At 35.6% G+C, this 16,437-nt stretch overlaps 2 pseudogenes; one reads left to right on the forward strand and one right to left on the reverse strand.

The window, feature by feature from the left end:
* Positions 1-1,083: 1,083 nt before the first annotated feature.
* On the forward strand, positions 1,084-8,377 carry LOC117927254 (annotated as a pseudogene).
* A 1,173-nt stretch (positions 8,378-9,550) lies between these two features.
* LOC117927256 lies at positions 9,551-16,117 on the reverse strand (annotated as a pseudogene).
* Between the last annotated feature and the right edge of the window lie 320 nt (positions 16,118-16,437).

The raw sequence follows: 16,437 nt of genomic DNA on the forward strand, positions 1-16,437 counted from the left end.
ATCATAACAACCCAACACCAATGTCGGATCTTGTAATCTTACTCAAACAGGTAATTTCTCAACAACCTTTAGTGACACAAAAAATTCAAAAGCACATTGGATCATAAATTCAGGTGCTTTGGACCATATGACAAGTACTTTTCAATTGTTCTCTTCATACACTCATTGTTTCAATAATCTAAGGGTTAAGATAGTTGATGGGTCTTTGTCAATTGTTGTAGGAAAAGGCTCAATTAAAATCTCTGAAAATATTATCCTAACTTCAATTCTTTATGTTCCAAATTTATCATGTAACCTACCGTCTATNCCTTTTCATGTGGACCATAAAATGATGCCATATCTGCTACTAGACACCGCCTAAATAATTTCATGGTCCAAAATTTCTCTCTCTGTCCTTTTCTTCCTTTTATTCATTATTATTATTTTTGCCGTATGATAATGCAAATAGCAAATAGTTTTCCCCTCAGTAATTAAAAACTAAAATATAATTAAAATAATAAGCATCCGAATAATCACACAAATTGTTGAAGTCAAATCATGTCTCACAATTTTTACGATTCTTCATTAAAAGTATCATTTATTTCCCTTTTCTTTTCTTTTTGAGATTTTACTTTTCTTTACAAGATTTTGCTTTTTATGTAATTTTTAGTTAAATTGTATCGTGATATTCGTTATTTATAAATAAAACTTGAAAGTAATTAAAATATTTAAATTACATTAAGTGTAATTCTATTTAGGTTAAATGAGTTACATAATATATTATCTGATAAGTAAGTCATATTTGACATATTTGAATTTTTGTATTACACAAATATGACTATTTAGACACTACCATCAAAACTAGTAAACGAGATGACTAATGTCATCGAAACTCTAAGAATGGATATTTAATTTTAATTAAAAAGATGGTAAAAGATATTAGAAATTATAAATATTCCTTCACCACAAAATATCTATATATAGGCATTTTTCTTTTCTTTTTTGGAAAGAACAAAAAGATAATTAAGATAGAAAAGAAAGGGAGATCCAACCCTGCATGGCATATTCCTTTTCCACTCATCGGGGACTCAGGAGTCAGGAGTGTTAAATGTTGACTGAGAGCATGAGGAGAAAAATAAACTGAAATAAAAACGGGGGTCTCGACTCTATGTAAGAAAAAAAGTTGTATGGAAGAGAGCAAATCACAGAAAAAAACACACTCTCTTTGAAGCTAAAGCTAGAGAAAAGCTTTCTCTGGATCACAGCATTGCTTCCCTCTCTCTTTCTCGTGTGAAGATCATAAGGTTCCCATTCTCTGCAAATCTATGCTATCTTTTCTACATGGGTATCACGAGATTCACTTCACCACCCGCTTTTTTTTTGTCTCTTTCTAGAATTGTGTTTATTTACTTGGCTTTGAGTGAGTAATTGGGTTTAAATTATTCGAGCTTTTATCTTTATGGTTGCGAATTGGTGAACTTCTCGTGCTTGATGATGGGTGTCTTTGGTAGATAAGTTGAAACAAGGGTGAACCAAGATCAGAGGAGAAATGGCGGCTCGGAACTTGGAGAAGATGGCCTCTATTGATGCTCAGTTGAGGCTGTTGGCGCCTGCCAAGGTGTCTGAGGATGACAAGTTGGTGGAGTATGATGCTCTCTTGTTGGATAGGTTTCTTGACATTCTTCAGGAAATACATGGGGAAGATCTCAAAGAAACGGTACTGGGTTCATATCTCTTTCTGTTTTCTTATAAGGGTTTGTTTTCAATTTGGGTGATTGATTGAGTCATGTATTAAAATTTAGTGGGTATCTTGAAAATTTATAGGAAACCTATTTCAATTTTCCTTTTTGTGAAATTTCTTTGGTTTTTAGCTGTTTTGTGAGCTCATATGTGTTCATTTGAATTGGTCCTTGACTAGTTCATGACAATCCTGCATTACCATGTAGTTTTTAGCTGTAGTTTCTTCCAATTTTTGTTGTTTTCCTGTAGATTTTGAATCCCAGATTCTAATTTCCAACTTTGATTTAAGTTCTTTTCTTGGGTGAAATAAAATAACCTGATTGAAGAGTAATTGCCAAAACTGCTACGGACACTATATCCAGTGTAAGCATCTAGATAATCTGAAGTGCAATTGTTAGGTGAGAAAGCAGGGAACTCTAGTTTTCAACTATTTGGTTTGGTTCAGAACAGGTTCCCAATTTTTGGAAGCAGAAATCATGTAAGATATGAAACCTGAAATTTCAATTTTATTTTTTATTTTTTATTTCTCAGTTCTCTAAATGGTCTTTGGATTGGATGTGTTTCATGGTTGAGTGAAGAAAAGCAATTGAATTTCACTATGTCAAGTTTCATACATAAGTTACTATTATTGTTTTGATTCATGAATTGAATCAATGAAGAGCTACAGAAAGTGAGGCATTTTCTGCAAGAGGTTTCTGACAGTGAGAAGAGTGACTTATTTGTTTGTTATTATCCAACATGCATTAGGTTCAAGAGTGTTATGAGCTTTCAGCTGAGTATGAAGGAAAGCATGATCCTCAGAAGTTGGAAGAGCTAGGCCGTGTGATAACAAGTTTGGATGCTGGGGATTCCATTGTAGTTGCTAAGTCATTTTCCAATATGCTTACCTTGGCCAACTTGGCTGAGGAAGTTCAGATTGCTTTCCGACGGAGAATCAAGTTAAAGAAAGGTGATTTTCATGATGAAAGCTCGGCAACAACTGAATCAGACATTGAAGAGACCATTAAGCGACTTGTGGTACAGTTGAAGAAGTCCCCAGAAGAAGTTTTTGATGCTTTGAAGAACCAGACTGTAGATTTGGTCCTTACAGCACATCCTACTCAATCTGTCCGGAGATCTTTGCTTCAAAAGCATGCAAGGTTTGTTCTCCCGTTACCATAATATTTTTATTCTTGTAAACGTAAGAGAGGGAAAATGGTTATTTGCTTCACATAGGCTCTTGTTGATGCTTTGTTTTTCCTTCCCTTTTCAGGATAAGGAATTGCTTGGCCCAGTTATATGCTAAGGACATCACTCCTGATGATAAGCAAGAGCTTGATGAGGCTTTACAAAGAGAGGTATGGATTTCTCTGTGTTGACATGTTCCCCTGCCTGTGTTTCAGTCTATTTTTTACATGTTTCTTTTGTTGGATGAGAACAACTCTAGAAATTACTGAGAGATGTATTATAGGATAGCAACACTATCAAAGATCACCATCATGAGAAAACTGTGGATTCTTGCCTGTAACTTTTTCGTATTACTTGTTTAAGAATGTTGTAATTTATACAATTCTTGTAGTGTTTTCTTCCAAATTTGTTGAATAAATTAGTGGTTTCATGTGTTCTAGCATGCAAACATTATCAAGGCAGTACAAGGCTTTGCTTTCTTTCTAATTCATTTCCTACTATATTGAACAAGTTAAACTTAGTTCCATATAACTTTGTATATATCAGTCTGACTTGCACATTAATGCTTAGAGCTTTCTTATTGAGCATATGTCCAGAACTGATTCTTGTCTCCTTGGGGACTTGGGATAATTTATTATTGGTTCCAGAATTTAAAAATAAAAGAATGGCCCATCTGTAATGTAAATTTCTTTATTAATATAGTAAATCTGCCTTGTAAGATCAGTAAAAATTGGTTTGCTTTTGCTGAGAAAACTGCTAGCTTGAACCTTGTGGAAGTGCTCTGCTTAAAGCATCATCTATATTACTTCCTTAATGCTGCCCACTGAAATTATGTAAAAAAGACTTGTGTTTTAGCATCTTTTGACATTTCAGGATCTGACATCAATATAGTAGCATCTTTTTTTCCTGATTTTATATGTATGTCAGCGACACTGATTTATTGCATTTGCAGGATAATTTTTTTTTTTTTTTACTTTCATTTTAGGACCTTGCAGGGTAACTTTAACATGGAAACTTACACTGCTACTTCTGTGATTTAGATGTTAGAACATATGTCTATTTGGATTTTATTTTATTTTTTCAGTGTTGCGCATTCCCAATGCCCAGAAAATGAGAAGGTCCTTCAAGATCTTGATACACTTTATTGTGACTGGTTTTCTTACTTAAAATCTTTAAATGGAATTTATGTTCTTAAACTGCTTTGAGATGGGTACTGGATCCTTGAATTAGAATAAGGAATTTTTTTTTTTTTTTGCTTTCCTCAGACCTACCATTTCTCCTTCTCCCTGTGTAGATTCAAGCCGCCTTTCGTACGGATGAAATTCGGAGAACTGCTCCAACTCCACAAGATGAGATGAGGGCAGGAATGAGCTATTTCCACGAGACAATCTGGAAAGGCGTTCCAAAGTTCTTACGTCGTGTTGATACAGCTTTGAAGAACATAGGCATAGATGAACGTGTTCCTTATAATGCCCCCTTATTCAGTTTTCTTCTTGGATGGGTGGGGATCGTGATGGTATAATCCTTTTCAGACAACCCATTGATGAGCATACTCCCTCCTGCATTTCTTTCATAGCTGAGAAAGATTCAATGTTGTCTATACATTGTTTCATTTTTTGCATTATGAAAACCAATGGAAATTTTAAGTAAATGGAATTTCTTATTTAAAATCACTTCTAAGATTATGATGTATTGCTGGCTTAATGTTGCTTTGATGTGGATGGCAGGAAACCCCAGGGTAACGCCTGAAGTTACAAGGGATGTATGCTTATTGGCCAGAATGATGGCTGCTAACTTGTATTATTCTCAGATAGAGGACCTTATGTTTGAGGTGTGTAATGTTTTATCCACTCTCTGATGTGTTTTCATCTTTGTCTTCTGAGCATTTTCATGGTATCCTCTTCTGCTGCCCCAATTGTTTTATTTATTTATTTTTGCATTTTCTTGGCAGTTGTCAATGTGGCGCTGCAATGAGGAACTGCGTGCTCGCGCAGATGAACTTCACAGGTCCTCAAGGAGAGATGCGAAACATTACATCGGTATGCATTCTCGTTTTCAAATTTTATTTTTGAAATTGTTTGAAATTTTAGTGAATACTCAAGTTGTGTTTTCATTCCTTCTTCCTTATTTTGGGTCTAGAAGTGTTGAAGTTCTAAAACTTTCGTCAAAATTAAATACCTAAGCAAAAACCAAACTCATACTAAGTAGTCAAGTGATTTTTCTGTCTCTTTTCATATTTATGTGCAAGGTGAAGAAATTATTTTCTTCAGAAGTTTCTTGCTGAATACCATGGAGTTGATTGTTTGGGTGAATGTTTCTAATCAATCTCATTAATGCTTGTGTTCTGATCTATGCAGAATTCTGGAAACAGGTTCCTCCAAGTGAGCCCTATCGTGTTATTCTTGGTGATGTGAGGGACAAACTATATAGTACACGTGAACGTTCTCGCCAGTTATTATCAAATGGAATCTCAGAAATTCCAGAAGAGGCAGCTTTCACCAATGTTGAGCAGGTCTGTCCATCAAAACATCATAAAATCTAATCGAGTTGTACGTAACCCATTTCTTTCAGTATGAAAACAAACCTTTTTCCCCCTAAAAATGACATGCTATTATCATGTATTTGTTATTTTCTGATGAATTTTTTGAGCTTACTATTGTTTATTGAATGCCAAGGTTGCACTCAACTCACATAAAATCTCAGATTAATCCAGTTCCCCTTGCTACACTAAGCTCATTTGAACACACATGCTGCTGCTGTAAGACACATTACAGCCCAATTTGAGTAAATCAAGGCTTCATTAACAAAAATTTCACCTTTTTTTTCTTCCATTCAAAAATTAGGATATAATGATAATTTGTTGTTCTAATCCATTGATTTTAAAGAAAAGCTTTCAATTGTTCCTTCTTGTTTAGCTCGTACTTGTTGGTAAGAGAGATTTTCATTAGAATGATATTCTTTTATTGCACTGCACATAATTGCTTCATATATATAAGCAGTTCTCCATCCACAATGTGGTACATTTTGCTTGACTTGTGCTCAGGGAGACGAATTTAATGGTTAGAATGGCTCCTAGGCTAATATCAGTCTGTAGCCTAGGCTCGTCTAGGCATTTTGAGAAATATCATTAGATGTTTTCATTATCAGATTTTGCAATTTGCATAGATAGTGTATATTTTAGTACTGATTTTTGTTTTTTTTTTTTTAATTTTTAATTTTTATTTTCTGTAGTTCCTAGAGCCTCTTGAACTCTGCTATAGATCACTCTGTGCTTGTGGTGACCGGCCTATTGCTGATGGAAGCCTTCTTGATTTTTTGCGGCAAGTTTCTACCTTTGGACTTTCACTTGTAAGACTTGATATCCGGCAAGAATCAGACAGGCATACTGATGTTATGGATGCTATCACAAAGCACCTGGAAATCGGATCCTATCGAGAATGGTCTGAGGAACGCAGACAAGAATGGCTCTTAGCTGAACTCAGGGGCAAGCGCCCTCTTTTTGGACCTGATCTTCCCAAAACTGAAGAAATTGCTGATGTGTTGGACACATTCCATGTCATTTCAGAACTCCCCTCAGACAATTTTGGTGCCTATATAATCTCAATGGCAACCGCCCCATCTGATGTGCTCGCTGTTGAGCTCCTACAGCGTGAATGCCATGTGAAAAAGCCACTTAGGGTTGTCCCATTGTTTGAAAAGCTTGCTGATCTTGAGGCTGCTCCTGCTGCTGTAGCTCGTCTCTTCTCTATAGATTGGTACCGGAACCGAATTGATGGAAAGCAAGAAGTCATGATCGGGTACTCTGATTCTGGAAAAGATGCTGGCCGATTTTCTGCAGCATGGCAGTTATATAAGGCCCAAGAAGCGCTTGTAAAGGTAGCAAAGCAATATGGAGTGAAGCTTACAATGTTCCATGGTCGAGGAGGGACCGTTGGAAGAGGAGGAGGTCCCACCCATCTTGCTATATTGTCTCAACCACCTGACACAATTCATGGATCACTTCGTGTAACAGTTCAAGGTGAAGTTATTGAACAGTCATTTGGGGAGGAGCACTTGTGCTTTAGAACACTCCAGCGTTTCACAGCTGCTACACTTGAGCATGGAATGCACCCTCCTGTCTCCCCTAAGCCAGAATGGCGTGCACTCATGGATGAGATGGCTGTCATTGCCACCAAGGAATATCGTTCCATTGTCTTCCAGGAACCCCGCTTTGTTGAATATTTCCGCCTGGTAAGTTTGATTATATTTCTACCAACTTCTGGAGGTCTCAGAATGTTGTTGATCAATAGCATATATGAGTTGATCTTCTGCATTCTAGATCGATAGTTCACTAATGGCTCTAGTATCTTTAATTCTTGAATGATCTTGTTTTATTCTCTTAATTTACAAGATGAAACAAATTTGTTTCTCCTCTTGAGCTAACTGGTTCTCGACTCTCTAGCGGCATTTTTCAATCAATTATAAATCATCATAATTTGCTTGCATTTACAAATTTCCTGAGCCCTGCATTTCTCACTGTGAAGGCAATAATGGTGATGGTATTATCTCTATTCCTTTAAATGCAGGCAACTCCAGAGTTGGAGTATGGCCGGATGAACATTGGAAGTCGTCCATCAAAACGAAAGCAAGTGGGGGCATCGAGTCACTCCGCGCAATCCCCTGGATCTTCGCATGGACTCAGACGAGGTTTCATCTCCCAGTGTGGCTTGGGTTTGGGGGAGCCTTTAAGCATGTCATTGGAGGGACCCAAGAAATCTCCCCATGCTTCAGCAGATGTACAATGAATGGCCTTTCTTCAGGGTCACAATCGACTTAATCGAAATGGTTTTTGCCAAGGGAGACCCAGGTATAGCTGCTTTGTATGACAGGCTCCTAGTTTCAGAAGAGCTATGGTTATTTGGAGAGCGCCTGAGGACCAACTATGAAGAAACTAAGCGCCTCCTCCTCCAGGTACTGTGTAGGGGAAAAACAGTAGTTCATTGGGGTTTCCATGGCTGGCCTTTTGAGTGATGATCTTAATCTGTTTTCTGTAGATTGCTGGGCATAGAGATCTTCTGGAAGGCGACCCATACTTGAAACAGAGACTCCGGCTTCGTGATGCATACATAACGACCCTTAATGTGTGCCAAGCATACACACTGAAGCGGATCCGAGACCCCAACTACCATGTAATGGAGAGGCCACACCTGTCGAAAGAGATAATGGAATCAAGCAAGCCTGCTGCTGAGCTTGTGAAGCTTAATCCCACCAGTGAATATGCTCCTGGCATGGAAGACACCCTTATTTTAACCATGAAGGGTATTGCTGCTGGCTTGCAGAACACTGGCTGAGCCATAGTTTCTATTTTACAAGTATTTCACCATGTCCCTTCAGTTATCTAAATACCGTACCAAAATCAAATCCTCTGTTTATCACAACTCTGAACAAGTATCTAATATATATGCCCTATGAAAAGTTGCTTTATACAAATCAGATTTTTGGTTTGTTCCAATTGGCCTTCTTAGAATAGCAGCTGGCTAACTGTTTAAGAAGAATACTACTCATCAGGGGGAGGAAGAACCTGTTCAAGATGAGAGGCTTAAGTTGAAACCCCATGACTACTTTACCCAGAAAATTGCCTAATCTCCATAGAGATGATAGAAATGTTTGCTAATCAAAGAGATTGGCCATTTTTCATAATTAAGACGATCACAAGTTAAAAAGAAACATCTCCAAATGCTTGACATGATTTCGATCAATGTTCAAAATTGTATTGATCACACATTATTCATAAATGATACATGATGGGAATTACAACACCTTTTTCAGGCATTAACCAACAATTTCAATCCTTAAGGTCCTTAACAACCTTCCAGTCATACAAGAATTGCCAGACTGACAACAATAATAACAGTTGGTTTCCATTTTTCTTCGACCCACACATCCCTTGATATCCTTCACTAACTAGCAGCACAATCCCACCAATTATGCAACAACCTGCAAATTTAAAAAAAAAAAAAAAAACAGAAGAAAAAGGTAGTAGTGCTTGAAGGGTACTACATGGATCGTAAGTTTTAACATTAAGAACCTTTGAAAATTTCAAATTTGTATGGAACTCTCAAGTGTAAGACTACCCTGCTTGATTTGTATAGAACTCCCAAGTGTGAGATTATCCCTGCTCTTCCTTGAGCATGATGTTAATAAGTATAGTTTCCAAACATAAATATCAATTGCATATAAAAGGTAGTTGCTTCTTACTTTATTGTTAGAACTACAAGTTGATAGTCAGCCCAAAGAGGCCTTTTATATAGTTTTATCAATTCATTTGAAATAAAATGAAAATTCCAGAAATTACAAGACATTCAAAAAGCCAGATAAATAGTTTAAGATTATACATACTCAAATTAGCAAACGATGGCTCTAAACTTTGTAATTTGGCAGGTTTAGCTCAGGTTGCATCTTTTTAAGTCAAAAACCATGGAACAAACATGGAAGCCACATACCTCTACAAGCTGTCAGAAGCACTGTAGAAAAATCCAGCTTATACATGCAGCAAGAGGATTCATCTAACTTGGGTATCTTTTCCAACTATAGTCAGTGCTTCCTCTATAGCTTGGACAAAAGTGGCGACCTTATATGTAAAAAATCCCACAAGCATTGGTATCAATTCTAAGTGCATGAATCCGATTCTGGAACAACAATCCTGCATCCAAATACAGAACTTTAGCCCACAAGTAATTCATTATTAACAGTGAATCAACTTTAAAAATGGGCAGCATGTGAATCTGTCTTCTTAATTTTAAATTTTGGATGGGTAATTGGATTTTTATCAATTTGTTCAGAAGGTATTTTGATATCCAACGGAAACAAAATCATTCTATTCTGTTTACCAAATATATAAAAGCATCCAAAGCAAGAAATAATAATTATAAACTGATAATCACAAAAGATGGGAAAACAGAGATCATTTTGAAATATTGAAGATGGTCTGATGCATGATAAGGAATGGATTCATTTCATATGTTATGTGACAAACTTCTCTCACATCAAATGATTTGTAGAATGCAATTAAACAGATTCATTTCCATTAGAAGTCAAATTCTTTCTTTCTTTCTTTCATTCCTTTTGAGAGAAGTTTTTGTTTGTTTGTTTGTTGTTTTATGGTTCTTTTTCCTCAGTCAAAATGTCCACTCTCAATATCAAATGCATTTAAATAACCAAAGTCCTGTTATATCCCTACCCAGACATGTGAACCAATGACTTGCACACTCTGGCTTAGTTCTTTCCAACGGTTTATTAAACAAGCTACATGTGACTTGATCCAACATGCATATTGCAACTATAGTGAGCAAAAGCAAAAGCATTAGAATGAAAATGGAGAAAAGTAAAACAAGAACCAAAATAGACAAATGAAAGAGGAAAAACTAAGTTCAAAACAATATATAAGACTAGGAGATCAACATGGAAAAGAGAGGGTAAATGCTGAGGACATGTATAATAAAGAGATCATTTGCAAATATAGATTGAATTTTATAAAAAAGCCAGACACGAAAACAGAAGGAGCAAAATACCAACAATGCATAGTTAATGCACTTACTCATTCCACCGATTATATATCATGACCAATGCAACAGGAACCAACAGCCTTGGCTGTGCAATTGCCCCCCTGCAAGAAGTGAAGAGAAATATGTTATGTCAATCAACATGTTGAGGTTTTGAGAAACAGATATATGGGCATGGGTATTGATCTAAGGAAATTACTTGGAAAACATTGAAATTTAGGACAAAATTTTTGTTAACATATATTGACACTTCTAGATACTAACGATATCAACATAAGGACACATATCCAAGAGACTGCAAGTGAACTTTCAGTAAGCTAAATAACTGGAAATTTATGCTCCTAACCAAAATAGTAAAAGGATAAAACCATAAAAGCATAAACCTGGTTTTGTCTAATTCACTAAGAGCGAATGAAACTTTTCCATCAAAGAGCAAACTATTGCCCAATAAAACACCCAGGCTGCAATTAAGTAATTCTGATAGTATATGCACAGGATTGTTGGTCCTAATTACCAATTTTACTTGTAAATAGAACATAATGAAATCCACTAGAGATTAATCAAGGAAGAAAGCTGTTGTACTATAACATTGTGTTTTTCCCTGAACTATTTAATACCAAAAATGTGCCTCAATTCTTCCTTTTCCTGTTTTGTATGTCGCATGACTCTGTACCTGAATTGATGCAGCACTGGATTTAGAAGAAGATTGAGCAGTTTTCAACTGTCAGTGAAGGATCCCTTCCCAATCAATGGTTAACAAGGACATTTATCAATACCAGTCCAAGTTTTTCTTTCTAACATGTGTGAAAGAGAGAATGAATGTCATTTACCATCTCAACAACATCCCTATAATAAAATTTTCACCTTCTCCAATATCTATTGCTGGATATATCTTGTTTATATTATAGTCATAATTTTTTTACTTCGTCTATTTGTTTATAGAACTGTTTTCACTTTTCTGACAAGCAGGTGTGCCCCCACACACATAGTAAATAAACATATTCTACCATGCAAATACCCTCAGTCATGTTGTTCTCTATAGTTTTGGAAATAAGTATCTGTGACTCTGCATATGCTATCTGTGTCAAAGGAACAATCGAGTTCGTACCTATGGTCACGATACCAAGGTGTTAAACAAGGTGAACAAGTAGGAGGAGAACAAAAGCATCAAGAGGGGCAAGATTGTTGCTTTTTGTTGGGTCAATGCTAGCAGTGATCTCTTTTCACTTTCAGATGGGGCTGTTTAAGTTGGGTTGAGTAATTACAATAGTTTTTCTTTAAAAAGACAAACAAAGCAAGACAAAAGATACAAAAAAAAAAAAAGAAAGGAAAAAGGAAAGAAAAAAAAAACATTAAGCTAAATGAGGAGAACATAAACTCAAAAAATTATGGTTTAGCCATTATTCAGTCTCGTTAGGTTGTGACTTATCTGGGCTATGATTTACACAAACAGTCCAACAGGTAGTTCTTTAGGCTGAAATTAACACCAGGCTGCTTCAGCTAGGTGGTACACCAAAACCATATGCAATAATTCATGCCAACTAATTTTTTTGGTTTATAGCAGCTGGAAAGACAAAAGCTGCGCTACAACATGTGTTCTAGAAAAATAAAAGAAAATCAAAATGGAATTGGTGATAAAGTAATGATGATGTATGACACCAGGGATAACTAATGTAATATAAAACATTAAAGACCATAAACATCTGAGAGCAAAGGAAGAATATATACTTCATAAGGCCCTTGGCCTCCATCTGCCATGGAATCCACACTGCTTCCAAGCATACGTATGTACACCAAAGAACCAATGAATCCAGCACCAAAGCTGAATACAGTAAAAGATGGATGAGCATCAAAGTCACGGAGAAGCAATAAACTTAGAAAAGAAAAAATAAATAATTTTTTTGGCAAAACTTCCATACATCATAATCAAATGCCCTGTAAGAATTTTCAATTTCAAAAGAGCTCTACTTTGCTTAAAACTTGCTTTAAAGGTATCTGTTTCAAATAGATATCAACAATTTGTAGGCCTATATCTTAGACATCCAAAAAAGGTAGTCTTGACTTATTCTAATGGCAAAAAACAAGACAAAAGTGTAATGCACTTCTGTTGTACATCATGAGGCACAAACAAACAGAGGAACAAGAACATAGAACTAGTTTACAACTAACAAGGAAATGTGTTCAAGCATGCAGATGGATGTACAGTAAGTGCAAATTATTGATTTATTGCATTGTTGTTGTAGATCACAAGCCAAAAATGAAGCATGAACATAATTACAGTAGGGGTAGTTACGAAAATTCATGTGTGAATATGGGGAGAAATGAGAACTTATAGCGTACAGCCACACAATGAATAAAGTGGTAAATATAACCAAACTTTCAAATTTTGAATTCATAACCAGAGGTTCTCATTTCTCAATTAAATACAGAAGTTTTAGTCTTTTAGATTGATGTGTAGCAATAAAGTTAGGGAATAAGAATTTTTGAGGTTTGCTTATATTAGTGCGCATAAAACATTCTGAAATTATGCAGAATTATCAGATAAAGAATTATTGAGAGAGAAAATAGGCGAAGAAAGCGATCAAGGAAACATGTGCTGAAAGGTTATGCTGAGTCTTAAATAACTTGCACTGCAGTCCTCTTGATCCCCATAGAGAAATAAATTATCAATGGACTTAATGAAATACAATGAGAGAGGTAGTCAGGAGATTCTACTACTGAGAAGAAAACACAAATTTAATTAGAAATCAAAACGTGCCATAACATTCTTACCTAGCAGCGATTTCAGGAGAATAAGAAACATAAGCTGAGACCAAACCAACTCCACCTAGACCTAATGTGAAGATTTGCAACTTCTTTTTCAACTGCCAAGGCAATTCCAAAGGAAACAAGAAAATCAAGATCTAATCAGTCAGTTTCAGAAACATAAGAAGGGTATCGATATTAACAAATAGTGAGATAATGTCATGGATCTAGATGCTGAAACAGAATACCTTAAAATACTGCTCCCTTGACTCAGCAGCCAACACTTTTGGGTCCCCTCTAGGCTTCCTGATTTCCCGAAACATCACATCCTATAGTTTAGAGCTACATCAGAACTCAAAACAGAGAAGCATCTTCCCAAAAGATAGTAATTAGAATAAACAAAATGTTGAAGAATCTCTGGTCAAACCAGAGAATGAGAAAATAAACCACACTACACTATGTTCTCAACCAAAGAAATTGTTCTGAAAAGGAATTAGAATAAAATGCAACTGACTTACACTGCCTCCAGTAGCAGCTTTAGTCGCTCTATCCCACTTCTCTTGTTCACGCCGTGTTGGTACCAATTTCCATCTGCGTGATGTGTTGCCATCCCTCTGAAAATCATATTATTAAAAGAAATGTGCTTGGAAACTGACCCAAGAAAAAGAACCAGACAGAGAACTTGAAACCATTCTCTTACTCGAGGTGGTGCCTCAACTTGCTGTTCTAAAACAGTTCTTGAAGGAGCTGAAAGCTCTTTGCTCAAATCAACTTCCAAACTACACATCACAATTTAGATAACTTTTTAGGGACTAAAAGAGAATATAAACAAACTAAGAATAAAATAAAATAAAATTCTAAATAAATATGTACGCACATTGAGAACAAACCTGTCAAGGCTCATGACTCTACTAATGCTTAGGAAGCCTGAAGACTCTTCCTGGTTACACCAAAACCATTTGATTTCACAATCAGATGACAAATATTTAATTACAATAGACAACCATATGATTTCATAATGAAATTAGACAAGTAAAATATAAACATTAATAAAAGTCAAAAATTTTGATTTTATATCAAAATGGAACAATAAGGCCAGAGAATTAAAAAAAAAAAACAGAAAGCCATTTTCTTTACATTACTGGGAAAAACCCACAAAGCGTTTGATTTCATAATCACATCAACCATTATATAGCATAATTTCAGTACAAACAGAAACCCAATAGATTTAAATCAGCATAAAAAGAAAATCATCTTGACTTCACCATCAAATTTAAACCATTAAACAACAGAATTGGGAAAAGAAAAGGCAAAAGATAAAGACAAAATACTGGGTAGATAAATAAATAAATTCATCCCAAAAAACGAAAAAAAAGTTATGCACATACAAAAGAACCTTATCAGGAATTAAACAACCTTATCCGGAGGTGGTTGAAGCGAAGACGAATCAGGGTCCTGAATCAATTTTTTCATCCGACCCATGAAGTCCTTGTTCCATATAAAATCATCAGAGGTCAAAGGGTCTTCTTCGCCACCCCAATACTTCCGAAGCTTGGAAGTGGTCGGCGGTCCACCGTAATCGCCTGGAGCAACGCCTGTGGACCATTTTTGAGGCTTTTTTTGGGGAGGATGACTTTGGTCTCTCTAGGGTTTGGTGGAGTTGGGGTTGAAGAGTCCTGAGAGATGGGTGTGGTTGCGCAGTTCACTGAGAAGTAGCTGAGGACCACCATTGTTGACGGTGGTCGAGGAACTTCTTGGGGTTTGAGGGACGTTGCCTATCTTGATTTAAGCAAAACCAATGTTTTAAAAACCGGACCGGACCGGCCTGTCCAACCGGTCGAACCGTCGACCGGTGACCCTTCCGGTTCGGTCCAGCCCAATGAACCGTTCTATGGTCAAACCGGTATTGGACCGGTCAAACCGCCGGTTGAACCGCCAAACCGGTCAAATCGTCCGGTTTTTTACAAACCGGCCAAGGCTTTTTTTTTCTCCATCCTACAAATATTTTTTACTATTAAGAGGCCCATTAACGATTGGACCCATTCCAGGCCCAATACTTCTAAAACTTAACCAATTATAAACCCACATTTGGTTCAAGCCACCAGGCCCAATCCAAAACAATATAACTTATAAAACTTCCTCTTGGGCCCTGCCTTCAAGCCCCATTTGCTGACTTACTTAGCTACAAAGACTGATGCAAGGTATCTATTTATAGACCACTTGAAGCACATGAACTTCATGTGCTTCCGATGTGGGACTGGGAATAGTACCAACATGCCCTCTTTGAGGGCTGGACGCATGCAGGCTGGACGCTTATGGGCTGGACGCATGAACCATGGAGCATTGCAATTTTGTTAAAATATATATATATATAATAAGACTTAAGATTAATGTTTTTATTTCAAATTTTTATCATATAAAATCTGTAAAGAAATGTAAATATTTAAATTCCTGTTTATTTTTGTAATAATAATTATGAAAAATAATATAAACTAATTAATAGAATAATTTTAAAACAATAAAATATAAAAAAAAAAAGATAAAATTAAATATTATAAATTTTTTCATCTTAAATATATCTTCATTCTTAAATGTTATATATTTCTATTTAATAAAATTTAAAATATTAAACTTTATCACTTAATTTAATATACCAAATATAAAAACCAAACATTATTAAAATTTATAATTTTATATATTTTTAATTTTATATATTTTTAATTTTTATAATTATTTTTAATTTTATATAATATATAAATTATATATTTATTACATCACCGGTTCAACCGGTTTGACCGCCGGTCCGACCAGTGAACCGTGAACCGGTAATTTTTCCGGTTCGATGACCGGTCCGGTTCTGAAAACATTGAGCAAAACTAAAGAAAATAGAAATGGCCAAAAATATCTTGGTGTTATGACTTGTGATGGTGATGAGTTTGCGTTCTACAACTTTCCACATCTTCACTTTTCAAATCTCCATTTTTATTTATTTTCTTGCTGAAAAATCTGTTTCCATTTGAAGAAAAATTTCCGTTCATTTCTATTTTCTTTGTTGAGTAAAAATATATTTTAATATTCTTTTATAAATCTTATAATTTTTTTTTTATTGTAAGGTCCACAGTACCTATGAGTTAATTAAATAAATATTCTAGAATGATATATTTTTACATTCAATCAAACAAGTCACCTACATTGGTAGCCTTTTTATTGTGCAAAGATTTATGCATGTCAAGGCTAACCAAGAGTTCCTATTGAATGTGATGAG

This window comes from Vitis riparia, chromosome 12 (genome assembly GCF_004353265.1).
Source record: "Vitis riparia cultivar Riparia Gloire de Montpellier isolate 1030 chromosome 12, EGFV_Vit.rip_1.0, whole genome shotgun sequence".
In the NCBI taxonomy this organism is placed as follows: domain Eukaryota; kingdom Viridiplantae; phylum Streptophyta; class Magnoliopsida; order Vitales; family Vitaceae; genus Vitis; species Vitis riparia.